This window comes from Bos taurus, chromosome 17 (assembly GCF_002263795.3).
Source record: "Bos taurus isolate L1 Dominette 01449 registration number 42190680 breed Hereford chromosome 17, ARS-UCD2.0, whole genome shotgun sequence".
In the NCBI taxonomy this organism is placed as follows: domain Eukaryota; kingdom Metazoa; phylum Chordata; class Mammalia; order Artiodactyla; family Bovidae; genus Bos; species Bos taurus.
Window position 1 is genome coordinate 21,439,713 of NC_037344.1, and position 16,104 is coordinate 21,455,816.

At 38.8% G+C, this 16,104-nt stretch overlaps 1 long non-coding RNA gene across 1 annotated transcript in view; it reads left to right on the top strand.

The window, feature by feature from the left end:
• LOC132342559 (uncharacterized) overlaps positions 1-15,896 on the top strand; it is a 29,302-nt gene extending 13,406 nt beyond the window's left edge. The window contains exons 2-3 of the long non-coding RNA XR_009490968.1: positions 4,044-4,137; positions 15,689-15,896. This is a non-coding gene — a long non-coding RNA (uncharacterized lncRNA). The remainder of the gene's footprint in view (positions 1-4,043; positions 4,138-15,688) is intronic.
• The last annotated feature ends 208 nt before the right edge of the window (positions 15,897-16,104 follow it).

Here is a 16,104-nt window from a genome sequence, read left to right on the forward strand (position 1 = left end):
AAGGCAATGGCACCCCACTCCAGTACTCTTGCCTGGAAAATCCCATGGATGGAGGAGCCTGGTAGGCTGTAGTCCATGGGGTCACGAAGAGTCGGACATGACTGAGTGCCTTCACTTTCACTTTTCACTTTCACATATTGGAGAAGGAAATGGCAACCCACTCCAGTGTTCTTGCCTGGAGAGTCCCAGGGATGGAGGAGCCTGGTGGGCTGCCGTCTATGGGGTTGCACAGAGTCGGACACGACTGAAGCGACTTAGCAGCAGCAGCAGCAGCAGGACAAAATCATCCTTTTTCCTTTCAACAAAATGCATTTCCATTCCTCATATGTTCTTTTCTGAAAACATACTTCCTAAGTAGCCATGAACTGTCCACTACGTTAGCATTCCTTAAATTGGTAGAGAACATGTCAAGGTGGCACAAAACGTCTTTAGTTTTTCTCTCACAAGAAGACAAAGGTAAATTTAGACATGTTTAACAATAATGTTCCAGTATTTTATTTTATTTGAAAATAGCCTGAATATTCAATTAATTTCTATCATTTAACTTAATTTAGTTTCAAATTTACAAAAATTTGGAGACTTTTATTGTTTTTTTACTCGAGTATAATTGCTTTACAAGAGCATTAGTTTCTGCTATACAAAGAAGTGAGTTAACTATATGTATACATATATCCCGTTCCCCTTGAGCCTTCCTCCCACCCTCTCCTCACCCCACCCATCAAGGTCGTCACAGCACCAAACTGAGCTCCCTGTGCTGTACAGCAGGTTCCCACTAGTTATCTGTTTCACTCAAGATAATGTATTCATATGAAACCTAATCTCCCAATCATCTTGCTGTCTTCATCCCGGCACCTCCCCTCTCCATGACCACACATCCCTTCTCTATGTTTGTATCTCTGTTCCTACTCTGGAACTTAGTTCATCTGTATCATTTTTCTAGATTCCACATACATGAATTAATATACAGTATCTGTTTTTCTGATTGACTTTGTATGACAGTCTTTCTTCAGATGACCTAATTTAGTTCCTTTTTATAGCTAAGTAATTAGCTCAGCTGGTGAAGAATCTGCTTGCAATGTAGGAAACCCTGGTTCAATTTATGGTTCTGGAAGATTCCTTGGAGAAGGGATCAGCTACCCACTCCAGTGTTCTTGGACTTCCCTGGTGGCTCAGACGGTGAAGAATCTGCCTGTACTGTGGGAGACCTTGGTTTGATCCCTGGGCCTGAAGGCCAGCATGGCAACCCACTCCAGAATTCTGGTATGGAGAATCCCCATGGACAGAGGAGGTGGGCTACAGTCTGTGGGGTCACAAAGAGTTGGACACATGAGTGACTAAGCACAGCACAGCATAATATCCCCTTGTGTATGTATATGTGTGTGTATATATGTATACATATATACCTACACACAACATCTTTATCCATTCATCTGTTGATGGATACTTAATTTGTTTCTGTGTCCTGGCTGTTGTAAATAGTGCCTCACTGAACACTGGGGTACATGTATCTTTTTGAATTACGGTTTTCTCAGGGCTTATGCCCAGTAGTGGGTCATATGATAGTGCTATTTTTAGTTTTTTTTAAGGAACCTCCATACTGTTCTCCATAGTAGCTATATCAATTTACATTCCCAGCAATAGTGCAAGAAGGTTCCCTTTTCTCCACATCTTCTCCAGCATTTACTGTTTGTAGACTTTTTGATTATGGCCATTCTGACCAATATGAAGTGATACCTCATTGTATTAATAGTTTTGATTTGCATTTTTCTAACAATTAGTGATGTTGAGCATCTTTTCATGTACCTCTTGTCCATCTGTATGTCTCTGGACGAATGTCTGTTCACCTTTTTTTTTAATTGGGTTGTTTGTTTTTATATTTAGCTGCATGAGCTGTTTGTGTATTTTGGAGATTAATCCTTTGTCTGTTGCTTCATTTGCAAATATTTTCAACCATTCTGAGAGTTGTCTTTTCATCCTCTTTATGGTTTCCTTTGATAACAAAATCTTTAAGTTTAATCAGGTCCCATTTGTTTGTTTTTATTTTGATTATTCTAGGAGGTAGGTCAAGAAAGATCTTGCAGTGATTTATGTCAAAGTGTTTTTCCAGTGTCTAAGTCTTTAATCTGTTTTGAGTTTACTTGTGTTAGGTAGGGTTCTGATTTCATTCTTGTGCATGTAGTTGTCCAGTTTTTCCAGCACCACTTACTGAAGACACTGTCTATTGTCCATTGTATGGTCTTGCCTCCTTTGTCATAGATTAGGTGACGATAGGTGCAAGGATTTATCTCTGGACTTTTTGTCCTGTATCACTGATCTGATATTTCTGTTTTTGTGCCAGTATGATACTGTCTTGATTATTGTAGCTTTGTAGTATAGGCTAAAGTTGAAGAGCCTGATTCCTCCAGCTCTGTTTTTCTTTCTCAAAATTGCTGTGGTTATTTGGGATCTTTTATGTTCCCATACAAATTGTAAAGTTTTTTGTTCTAATTCTGTGAAAAATGCCATTGGTAATTTGTTAGTGGTTTACATTTGTTAGGTAGGAAGTTAGGCATGAGCAATGAGGGATGGCCTAGCCAAAAAGAATGCAAGCTAATCTTTAAACCCGCAGTGAAAGTCATTCAGTCATGTCCAACTCTCTGCATCTCCATGGACTCTACAGTCCATGGAATTCTCCAGGCCAGAATACTGGAGTGGGTAGCCTTTCCCTTCTAAAGGGGATCTTCCCTACCCAGGGATCAAACCCAGGTCTCCCACATTACAGTCAGATTCTTTACCAGCTGAGCCAGAAGGGAAGCCTGAGAATACTGAAGTGGATAGCCTATCCTTTCTCCAGCAGATCTTCCTGACCCGGGAATCAAACCAGGATCTCCTGCACTGCAGGTGGATTCTTTACCAACTGAGCTATCAGGGACTTTTCCAAATCCCACACATGCACCCTAGGCACACAGTAGATACAAACTAACCACGGGGGCTTCCTCAGGTAACCTTAGGAGCTAAGAGCCCATTAAGCATTCATAAACATTCTACATGTTTATGAATATTCTACATCCGGTCCCATCACTTCATGGGAAATAGATGGGGAAACAGTGGAAACAGTGTCAGACTTAATTTTTTTGGGCTCCAAAATCACTGCAGATGGTGACTGCAGCCATGAAATTAAAAGACGCTTACTCCTTGGAAGGAAAGTTATGACCAATCTAGATAGCATATTCAAAAGCAGAGACATTACTTTGCCAACAGTGGTTCGTCTGGTCAAGGATATGGTTTTTCCTGTGGTCATGTATGGATGTGAGAGTTGGACTGTGAAGAAGGCTGAGCGCCAAAGAATTGATGCTTTTGAACTGTGGTGTTGCAGAAGACTCTTGAGAGTCCCTTGGACTGCACAGAGATCCAACCAGTCCATTCTGAAGGAGATCAGCCCTGGGATTTCTTTGGAAGGAATGATGCTAAAGCTGAAACTCCAGTACTTTGGCCACCTCATGCGAAGAGTTGACTCATTGGAAAAGACTCTGATGCTGGGAGGGATTGGGGGCAGGAGGAGAAGGGGACGACAGAGGATGAGATGGCTGGATGGCATCACTGACTCGATGGACGTGAGTCTGGGTGAACTCCGGGAGTTGGTGATGGACAGGGTGGCCTGGCGTGCTGCGATTCATGGGGTTGCAAAGAGTCAGACATGACTGAGCGACTGAACTGAACTGAACTGAATAACAGACTAAATATTTAGTCTAATTTAGACTAATAACTACATTACAGGAAGACATACACTACAGGGCCTGTTGTTATGTAACTTGCAATTGTCAGTCGGTCTTAAACATGCCTGTTTGCATTTCTTCTCTTGACTGGTGGTGGGTACAACCCTGTTTTTGCACAGGGCACAGCCAAAAGGAGATGGGAAGTATGAAAAGGGGGAAGCCAAGAGAAATCTTTTCGATGACTCTTGGGGTCAGCCTGCTCCCATGTCTTGGGATTGTCTAACAATAAAGATCTGTCTGCCTGAGCTGAACTGAGTTGTAACTTGTCTGTTGTTTTAAACCTTTTAGTCCGTCATTACAACTGTCGTGACAAGAACTGAGGAAGAGAAATCAACCTGATGTTTGGTGCCATGAAACAGATTGCTGACTGCCTCCAGATAAGGTAAGGGTCCTTGCCCTATGGCTTGAAGGACCTTGATTTCTGCTGAACTGATCTAACACACTGAATCTGTAGATTGTTTTGTAGTAAAGTCGTTTTCACAATATTGATTCTTCCCATCTAAGAACATGGTATACTTCTCCATCTGTTTGCATCATCTTTGATTTCTTTTATCAGTGTTTTATAGTTTTCTGAGTACAGGTCTTTTGCATCCTTAGTTAGGTTTATTCCTAGGTATTTTATTCTTTTTCTTGAGATGATAAACAGGATTGTTAACTTAATTTCTCTATCTTATCTTTTGTTCTTAGTGTATAAGAATACAGGACACTTCTGTACACTAATTTTGTGTCCTGAAAATTTATTAAATTCATTGATTAGCTATAGTAGTTTTCTGGTAGCATCTTTCGAGTTTTCTGTGTATAGTATCTTGCCATCTGCAAACAGTGATAGTTTTACTTCTTTTCCAATTTGAATTCATTTTCTTTCTTTTTTTCTTTTATTGCTGTGGATAGGACTTTTACAGTGGAGAGAGTGGGCATCCTTGTATTGTTCCTGACCTTAGAGGAAATGCTTTCAGTTTTTCACTGTTGAGAATGATGTTAGCTGTAGGTTTGTCATATATGGCTTTTATTATGTTGAGGTAGGTTCTCTTTATGCTCACGTTCTGGAGAGTTTTTATCATAAATGGGTGTTGAGTTTTTTCATAACGTTTTCTGCATCTATTGAGATGATCATACTTTTTGTTTAATTTGATAATATGGTGTATCACATTGATTGATTTCTGTATATTGAAGAATCCTTGCATCCCTGGTATAAATCCCACTTAGTCATGGTGTATAATCCTTGTAGTGTGTTGTTGGATTCTGTTTGCTAGCATTTTGTTGAGGATTTTTGCATCTATGTTCATTGGTGATATCAGTCAGTAATTTTATTTGTGATATCTCTGGGCAATGGTGGCCTCATAGAGCAAGTTTGTGAGTATCCCTCCCTCTGAAATGTTTTTGAAAGAGTTTTGAGAGGATGGGTGTTAGCTTTTTTTTTAATGTTTGATAGAATTCACCTGTGAACCCATCTAGTCCTGGACTTTTGTTTGTGGGAAGATTTTTTTTTTTTTAATTTTATTTATTTACTTTTGGCTGAGCTGAGTCTTCATTGCTTCTTTGGGCTTTTCTCTAGTTGTGGCTGGTAGGGGCTATTTAGTTGTGATGCACAGGCTTGTGGTGTCCTCTTTTGCTGGGGAGCACAGGCTTTAGGCATGCAGGTTTCAGTAGTGCTCCTGGGCTCTAGAGCACAGGCTCAGTAGTTATGCCTGGAATTAGTTGTTCCACCTGCAATTAACTGCAGATGAGACCTTCCTGGATCAGGAATCGAACCTGTGTCTCCTGCATTGGCAGGTGGATTCTTTACCACTTAGCCTCCAGGGTAGCCCCATTTTTTAATTTTTATTTCAAGATAAAACAAACCAGAATGCATGTGTGCATGCTCAGTCAATTCAGTCATGTTTCTGTGGGAAGATTTTTAATTTAAATTTCATAACTGTGATTAGTCTGTTTATATTTTCTGTTTCTTTCTGATTTAGTCTTTGAAAATTGTACCTTTCTAAGAATTTGTCCATTTCTTCCAGATTGTCCATTTTATTGGTATATAGTTGCTTCTAGTAATCTTTTATGATCCTTTATCTTTCTGTGGTGTCAGTTGTAATTTCTCCTTTTTCATTTCTAATTTTATTGATCTGAGTTCTCTTCCCCTCTTTTTTTTTTCTTTATGAGTCTGGCTAAAGGGTTATCAATTTTGTTTATCTTCTCAAAGAACCAACTTTTTTATTGATCTTTTTTATTGTTTTTTTCATTTCTGTTTCATTTATTTCTGCTCTGATCTTTATGATTTCTTTCCTTCTAACTTCATTGTTGTTGTTCTTTTTCTTTCTCTAGTTGCTTTAGGTGTAAGGTTAGCTTGCTTATTTGAGGTTTTTCTTGTTTCATGAGCTGAGGTTGAATTGCTATAAACTTCCCTCTGAGAACTGCTTTTTTGTTGCATCCTTTATGTTTTGGGTCATTGTTTTTTCATTTTTATTTGCTCTGATGTATTTTTTTACTTCCTTTTTATTTCTTCAGTGATTCTTGGTTATTCAGAATGCACTGTTTAGCCTCCATGTATTTGTGTTCTTTATAGTTTTTGTTTTTTTTTTTCCTGTAATTGATTTCTAATCTCATAGTGTTATAGTCAGAAAAGATGTTTGATATGATTTCAGTTTCCTTAAACTTACCAAGGCTTGATTTGTTACTCAAGATGTGATTCTGAAGGATGCTCTCTGTGCACTTGAGAAAAAAGTATATTCTGTTTTTGAGTGGAATGTTCTATAAATATCAATTAAATATATGTAATCTGTTGTGCCATTTAAAGCTCTTACTTCTTTATTTAATTTCTGCCTGGGTGATCTGTCCATTGGTATAAGTGGGGTGTTAAAGTCCCCCACTATTATGGTGTTACTGTTGGGTTCCCCTTGTTGGCTGTTATTATTTCACTTAGGTATGGAGGTGGTCCTGCATTGACTACAGAAGTATTTATTACTGATGTATTTTCTTCCTGGATTGACCTCTTGATCATTATTATGTAGTGACCTTTATCTCTCGTCACAGTCTTTATTTTAAAGTCTATTTTGTCTGATACGAGTATTGCTATTCCAGCTTTCTTTTGCTTTCCATTGACATGGAATATCTTTTTCTATGCCCTTGCTTTCAGTCTGTATGTGTCCATAGCTCTGAAATGGGTCTCTTGTTTCCATTCAGCCAGTCTGTGTCTTTTGGTTGGAGCACTTATTCCATTTAAATTCAATGTAATTATAGACGTTTACGTTCCTATTACCATTTTCTAGATTGCTTTGGATTTGTTTTTGTGGGTCTTCTTTTGTTTTTCCTGTCTAGAGAAGCTCTTTTAGCATTTTTTTTTTTTAAACTGGTTTGGTGGTGCTGAATTCTCTTAGCTTTTTGCTTGTTTGTAAAGGTTTTTATTTTCTGTCCATTCTGAATGAGAGCCTTGCTGGGTAGAGACATCTTGGTTGTAGCTTTTTCCGTTTCATCACTTTAAATATATCCTGCCACTCCCTTCTGGCTGGCAGATTTTCTGCTGAAAAATCAGCTGATAACTGTATGAGGATTCCCTGGTATGTTATTTGTTGCTTTTAATATTATTTCTTTGAATTTAATTTTTGTTTGATTCATTTGTGTCTTGGCGTTTTTCTCCTATGGTTTGTCCTGTGTGGGACTCTCTGCAGTTCCTGAACTTGCATGTTTTTTTTGTTTTTCCTTTCCCATTTTAGGAAAGATTTTGACTCTGATCTCTTCATATATTTTCTCTAAACATTTCTATTTTTTTTCCCTGGGGCCCCTGAAATTCAAATGTTGGTGTGTTTAATGTTGTCCCAGATGTCTCTAAGACTGTCCTCAATTCTTTTCATTCTTTTTTGATTTTTCTGATCCACAGCAGTCATTTCCACCATTCCATTTTGTAGCTCACATACTCATTCTCCTGCTTCAGTTATTTTGCTATTGATTACTTCCAGTGTATTTTTCATTTCAGTTATTGTGTTTTTCATCACTGTCGTTCTCGAGTTCTTCCAAATTTTGTGCTTAGTTGTGTCCGACTGTATGCAACCCTATGGATTGTAGCCCACCAGGCTTCTCTGTCCGTGGGATTTTTCCAAACAAGGGTACTGGTGTGGGTTGCCAGTATTCTTTGGGCAGAGGATCTTCCCAACCCAGGAAGATCTTCTCCTGGGGCCTTCCTGACCCAGGGAATCAAACCTCCCAGTCTCTTGTGTCTGCTGCATGGGCAGGCAGATTCTTTATCAGTAGCACCACCTGGGAAGCCCTTGCAAGTTCTTCTAGGTCCTTGATAAACATTTCTTGTATTTTCTCAGTCTGAGCCTCCACTCTTTCCAGGATTTTTAATAATCTTTACCATCATTACTCTGAATTCTTTTTCATATGGATTGCCTATTTCCTTTTCATTTATTTGGTCTTGTAGGTTTTTACCTTGATCCTTTGTAAAATCTTTTTTGTCATTTCATTTTGTTTGATAGGGGAGGAGGTGGGACTTTGTTCCTATCTTACTGCTTGTATGGCCTGAGGCATTCAGCACCATTTGCAGGGGGTTGGGTAGGGCAGGATCTTGGTGCTGAGATGGCGCCTTCCAGGAGACTTCACTCTGATTAGCATTCCATGATGTGTGAGGTTCTCTGTTAGTCCAGGGGGCTGAGCGTGGCACTCCCGCCACAGGAGCTCAGCCCTGACCACTGGCCTGGGAATCAAGATTCTACAAACTATGTGGTCTGCAAGGAAAAAACATGGCAGAGCAATAGCAAAAGAATAGGAAGTAAAATAAAATTAGAAAACTTAAAAATATATTAGAAAAAATAAAAATATAAGTGAAACAACAAGAGAAAACAACCATAACAGCAAAAAAAAAAAAAAAAAACAGGCCAGAAAAGGCCTTGGCTGTAGGGGGCAGGGGCTTAGGTGGGACTGGGACCCTAGGCACAGGGCCAGAGTGACCAGAAAAGGTCCTCCTTGGGAGAGTGTGTGGGGGGAAGGTCTTAGACTCATTGTGCCCAGAGGGGTCCTCAGAGGGCTGAGGCTTAGGCCTGGGACCCCAGCAGCCTCGCCAGGCCTGAGCTGACAAGGAGAATGCTGGCCACACTCCCCTTTGATCCTCCAACCCCTTGAAAGTGTTTTCCATCCCCGGTGGTGTGCTTACTGTGAGTGAGTCACTCTGAGCTTGGGAAGCCCTCCCATCCTCTAACTGCCTCTTGGGGGCACCAGTCCCATCTTGCTTTTACTTCTTTCCCACTCCCAGGGCCGTTAAATGGCAGAGGTTCAGGCCCAGCACCTCAGAAGGATCTCCCCAGGGCTTAAGTGGTGAGGAAGGAGATGGTGGCCCTGTTCCCTTCTGATCTTCCATTCCTCTATAGGTCTCTCCCCATCCTAGCTGAGTCCCTTGCGATGAGTGGACCTCCCTAAGTGTGGAAACCCCTCCCCTCCCCCACTGCCCATCAGGGCCACTGGTCCCATCCCGGCTCCACTTCTCTCCCACGACCATATCCTACCTGGTGGTGTGGAGGCACCTCCCATCCCCTTAGGTGTCTGAGGTCCCCTGCCTGTACCTGGTAAATGCCCTGGTTATGAGGAGACAGGCACTGCACAGCCTCTTATTCTGCCATCTTGACTTTGCCCCCATTGGAGAGATTGTTTTAGACAGATGTTTCTAAAACATAAAATTATTCTTACAGTTTACCAAAAAGTTCTTATCTCAGTTACATTTACTTAAAAATTTAATATCCGGTTATTTTCCCTGTTGACAGACATTATAACTGAAAAAAAAAATATGCACTTAAAGATTACCAGTAACTCTAGGTATAATGAAAGTATACTTAACATTGATGACTCTAAAGACAGATCTATATTAATTAAACCCATAAGTTTAAGCTAGACAAGTTAATTTCTGTAGAACCAGAGATCTCATAGGTTTCTGTCTGAATTTAAAATGCCCCTCTTTTTTTCCTTTAGTCTGAGGGGACTGCAGATGAATCATTTAGTTCCTGAGAGTCCAGGCAGAATAGTTACATTATGGAGGCAGAGGAGGGAAAAATGCAAGGGCCTGTCATTTCTTTTCCTTCTTTAAAATACCAAGAAACCCAAGGCTGAAGTCTCAGGCAGTCTGGACTGTGTTTGTATTTCAAGGCTAAAGTGTTCCACCACACCCACAATGTCAGCAGAGGGTTGCAGGAGAAGTTGGACAGACAGAAAACTGCAACACAAACAAATATACCAATTATAAAACTTAAAAACACAGCAAAATGTTTTTAGGTCACAGGGGACAAGAGTGCAGTCATGAGGACCGAGAGAGATAAAAGGAGAAGAGACAGAAAACATTGAAAAAGAGAAGGAGTGAAATTGTCATTTCAGCCTACTCCCCATAGCTGTCTCTTCTGGCACCAACCTGCATGCTTCTAGAAAGGGCCTAGAGAAGGAGAGTGCCCACTGCCCACTAGGGTAATCAAGCCCAGAAACCAGCCAGCTGTATGTCTTCTGTGGGACTCTCACCAACTCATACACCAGTATATAGAAATCTGCTACTTTAGCCTGTTCCTAATGCAGCTTTTCTTGGTGGCAGGAAAATAAAAGTGAGAATATTGGAACAATTGGACTTCCAACCACTACATGATATAAGGTTTAAATTTCTATCTCTCTCATATGTTCCCAGTCAGGAGAGCCCACTGGATCAAGGTCTGCATAGTGTGAAGTGAGCCTCTCTCACTTCTGCTTGTGACCCATCAAGGCGAGCCATTTGCAGGCCAAAAGAAGCAGGTCTCATAAGCTGAGGGGAGTGATACTGTAGCTGCCCAATATCCACAATCTCAGAAGGATAGGACAGAAGTAGGAGAGGACAGAGAGAGAAGTAGAGAAATTTCAGGAAAGGGAAAGGGACAACGGGGAAAGGGAATATGGTAAGAGATAAAGAACAGATGGGAGGGGAAAAGTATTGCCTGAATGAGAGTACTGAAGCTCCCAGGGGCCAGGAAGACATACTTAACAAACGTGGTGATGCTAACAAGAGATTCAGGTCCCTGCTTGCCACGTACAGGAAGCTGCATTCAGTGGTCCAAGAGGTGCCAAACTCTCTCCCCAGAAGGGGATAAGCCCCACATTGGGTGCCACAAAATATGTTACTGACCAGGGTTCTTGGCCTTCTTAATCAATAGAAATTGATCAGAGGCCAGACAAGAAATTAAGGCAAGGCTTTTTGGGGGCCCCAGCTGCAGCAGAGGTGGGGAAAGGGTGAGAACAACAGGTCCCTTGCTTGCTTGCTCACTCACTTCTTAGGGTGTAACTTACTGTTCTTTTTCAAACTTCATGAGGTGGAAGCTTAGATCCTTGATTTTCAGCCTTTCTTGTTTAATAATTACATTCAAATCTATAAAAAAATTTCCATGTAAGCATGGTTCATCTGTATCACACAAATTTTGATATAACATTCTTTCATTATCATTCAGTTAAAAATATTTCCTATTTTTAATCATAGTGTTTTCTTTTGTTAGGTAGTTAGAATAGGAAAAAGGAGTCCAGAATGGTGGTGGCTAAAAGACAAGGAAGGGAAAAGCCTGCAAAAATAGAACACAGGAAGGTCCAAGGACCAGAGTGAGGACCTCAGGTAGAACAAACAGCACTCCTGGATAGCCCAATTTACATAGGGCAGGCCCAGGGAGAGGAGACAAAATGTAAAAAAGAGGAGCCAGAATTGGGCTGGGGGCCTCTCTTTTTGCATCTTTTGGGTCTGCATGCCGTCAGGCCTCAAGGATGTATTTTCCTTTACTTTCTAAATAAAACTGAGCTGTAACATGGAGCTGTAACACTGGTCTGTCTGAGGGTTGTAAGGCTGGTCTGTCTGTCACTTCAAATTTTTGTTGCAAGGAAATTACAAACTCTCCCGACACTTTTGATCTACTTGTTTTTGAAACATATGTTGCTGAATTTCTAAATGCATGGGAATTTCTTTTTTTTATTATTTTGCGTTTACATTATGAGAATATACTCTGTGTAACTTTGACCCTTTATCATTTTTAAAATTTACTCTTTTATGTCCTAGCATACACTTAAATTTTGGAAATATCCTGTGAATATTTGAAGAGCGTGCATTCTGTGGTCTTCTATTGAGGTGTCCACAAATGCCAAGTGGATGTATGACATGACTAAAAGTCAGTTTTGTTTATTGTATTGAGCACATCTTCTTGCCTTTCTTTTTGTCAGCTTGTCCAGTCAGTTACTGGGCAATTATAAGTTTAAAAAACTCCTCTCGTAAAGATGATTTTTCTTAATTCTCTTTTTGTTGCAATTTTTGCTTTAGGTATTTTGATGCTACTGTATGCATACTATTCTAGGTTATATTATCAAGTGCATGCTGCTAAGTCACTTCAGTCGTGTCCGACTCTGTGTGACCCCATAGACGGCAGCCCACAAGGCTCCCCCGTCCCTGGGATTCTCCAGGCAAAAACACTGGAGTGGGTTGCCATTTCCTTCTCCAATGCATGAAAGTGAAAAGTGAAAGTCAAGTTGCTCAGTTGTATCCGACTCTTAGCGACCCCATGGACTGCAGCCTACCAGGCTTCTCCGTCCATAGGATTTTCCAGGCTAAAGTATTGGAGTGGGGTGCTATTGCCTTCTCTGATCAAGTGCATAGAAATTAAAATTATATATTTCCAGTAATTTCAACATTGATCACTATAGAGAATCTTATTTTTGCTTTAGAACCTGTTTTGTATTATATGTTATTAAAACAGCACTAGCAGCTTTCTTTTGGAAAAAGTTTCTGTCATATCTTTTCCCTTATTTTGCTTTCAACCTTCCTGTATCCTTATATTTGAGGGATGGTATGGGGAGGGAGGAAGGTGGAGGGTTCAGGATGGGGAACACATGTATACCTGTGGCGGATTCATTTTGAGATATGGCAAAACCAATACAATATTGTAAAGTTAAAAAAATAAAATAAAATTTAAAAAAATAAATAAATAAACAAAATACATTCATTCAGTGTTTTTAAGACTGATAATCTTCTAAATGAAGCATTAGCTCATTCATATTGTGAAGTTATTATATAATTATTTGGGTTTAAGTCTATTATGTTATTTGCTTTTTTGTTCTACTATTCTGCTTTTCCTTTTAATGCATTCTTTTTTGAAACATTACATTTTTGCTTATCTTCCCCTATTAACTAGCTTATTAAATATTCACTTTTCTGTTATTCAGTTAGCAGTTATCCTGGAATTTACAAAGTCATACTGGATCTGTCAACCTTAATGTAAGGTAGTACTTTACCTCTTCCCAGAAAAAAGCATGGATATTTAAACCACTTTGCCTGTCTTTAATTGGCCCAGTGGGTAGAGAATCCTCCTGCATTGCGGGAGATGTTGGAGATACAGGTTTGATCCCTGCATCTTGTGGTTAGGAAGATCCCTTGGAGGGGAAAATTGGCAACCCACTCCAGTATTCTTGCCTGAAAAGTCCCATGAAGAGAGGAGCCTGGTAGGCTGCAATCCACGGGGTCACAAAGAGTGGGAACAACTGAACATGTGGCACACGCTGGTGACATACTTTTCTTAGTTTTTGTTCTCTGAAAATTATTTCATTTTACTTCTACTTTGGAAAGTTATTTTCTCTGGTTATTAAATTCTAGATCGGCAGCTTTTTTTCTTCTTCTAACATTTAGAGGGATCTTTTTCTATCATCTTTTGATTTTTTTCAATTTTGCTATGAATCAGCTCTCAGTCTTAGTATTGCTTCTTTAAAGATAATATGACTTTATTTTTCTTGCTGTTTTTATTATCTACTCTTTATTTTTGTTTTCAGTAGTTTTATTTTGGTATATCTAGGCATAGTTTTTTTGTTGCTGTTTTGTTTGTTTGAACTTGCTTAGAAATTATGCTTCATTTGCTACTTAAGAAAAGACCTAGCAAATATCACTTTATATATAATTCCTATATGATGCACTTTTTTATTTCTGGGAATCAAATGCATTTATTATCTCACATTTGTGTATGTTTTCTCCTCATTTCTAACTTTACATCTCTGATTTTCATTTTGCATATTTTCTTCTTTTTTTTTCAAGTTTACTCTTTCAACTTATCAGTATATAACCAGACATTAACCACCCCTCCATCTATTGAGGTTTTAATTTTTAGTATTTATATTTAAAATTCCATTTGGCTTTTAAGAAACAATTCATGTTTATGAATGTAGTCTTTTGAAGTATTGAAAAGTCTGTGTCTCATCAGTACCTTATATGGATATTCTGTTAATTATATATTTTCCATTGATTCTTTTCCTTTTCAGACATGTCATTATTTTGTTTGGTTATTTTTGACTAAATTAGAAACTGTTCCTCAAAGAAAGTAAAAAATTGTTCCTCAAATAAAGTAAGCTTTTATTATTTATACAAGGAAAATATAACCTTATTCATAGTATAAAAATGCTTGTGTGTAGTGGTGTGATCTGAGACACACTTAAAAGTGTTATCAATTCCCTAAATATGCACTCTCTATTACAAAGCTAAGACTCTCATTTCCTAAAAAATTATCATCCCTTAAGTCTCTTAGGTAGTATTTATCTTCTATTGATTATATTATGCATTGGGATGGTATTAATATAATAGCAGTGTCTTACTCCCTTTCAAGCTTGATCCCTTTATTACCACCTAGACTCTAGTCAAGCTATATTACTTACTTCTCAAACACATATGAAAGTTTCTTCTTCCCAGCCTAATTTTTATATAAAGATTGAGAGCTTTTAACATATATTCATCCATCCATAGTCAACAGATATTTATTGAATCACTATTATGCAAATAGTTCGATTGGCTGCTGGGAAGACAGAGATTTTAAAAACACAGTGTCCATCCCCATGGAGCTTAAAGTATCTAATTCTGCTTGTCTTCTGTATATCTATTCAAAAATCTATAGCCATTTTTCAAGGTTAGGCATTGATTTTAAGGATTCCAGTATATTAAAGTTCATGTCATTTTAAGATATAAAACTATTGGTAGTTTTGATGTGACATGATTATTTGCTCTGTAGCTTCACTTGCTTTGCTTTGATTCTTTCTCCAGTGCTTCGGCTGTCCTGTGTCCATTACCAATACCCTCGCTTGCAAAGTTCCCTTTTTTCATCTTAATTTACAACCCTTTATACTATTACATCTTTTCTTCCAAAGAAAATGCTGAGCAAAGATGAGTTGTATGTAGTTTTCTGAAGCTCAACTTCTCTTTTGGAGGAGTTGAACAGATGTGACTGAACAGAGGAGTTGAACAGACAGGTAGAATCATCCCACTTGGTCTGTCTAAAAAGGAAGCACAAATGGGCAGAGATGAGGAAGTGCCCAGAGGCAAGATCCTGAATGCTCCACTTAAGGTGGTTAAAAACTGGAAGAAAGTACTAGAACAGATATAGTTATAATCCAGCTTCTACAGGCTCACAGTCTAAGATGAACTGAAGTTCAAAAAAGCAGCAAGATCAGTGAAAACAAATATTACATATTGATAAATATGTAGTTTATATTCTGTACGTATGTTTCTTCACAGTTCTTCAGTTTCCACCAATAGTCTATTTGTGGTCTTTACAGCCTTCCTCTACCTCATATTCCCAAAGCGAATAGTAACAGCCTTAGGTTCTTGTTACAGAAACAGTCCAGATTCAAGAAGCTGGGATAGAGACTGATGCTGGGAACCCTAAAGTCACATTCATAGGGATGCTTGTCAAGGAAAGCTTTGTCTAGAGCAGTTCAACTGGAAGAGTCATGCAATAACTTGATAGGAATCAGTTTTCATGAAATGTTTAAGTAAAGAACTGGTGTTAGCAAAAAAAAAAAAAGAGAGAGAGAGAGAGGAGAATTGGAGTTACCTAAAGCAGACTGCTCACTTACAGAGTTAATAAAGAAATGTGAAGCTAGCTAGACAGTTAATTGAGGGCAAGAAAAGGGTTTCTTTTGTTTCACTTTTTGTTTAACAGGAAAAATAACAGCGTATTTGCAAACTCATGGAAATAATACAGCAGAAAAGGAAAACTATCTGATGCAAAAAGAAAAGCTGCCCAAGCAATATGAGTATAAGAATATGTCATGCAGTGCACAAGTGGATGCTTAACCAAAGTCAAGAACAGAGACACTTCTTTTGTGGTGAAAGAAAAAAAGTGGAGTATTTAGGCATGGATGCCATACAGGTAACATAATGTGGTTGTGATAGATTGATTTGAGATTGCTAATATTTTTTTGAAATAGGAAGTAAAATTATCAACTCAGGGTAAGAATTAGGTAGAAGATATTGGAGATTTGAAGAGAGTGGAAAGAGTATTCAGCTAGGAGCATAAGTAAATAAACTGTTATAATTTTGGCACAGTAGACATCATTAAAGTCAGTAAATACTAAT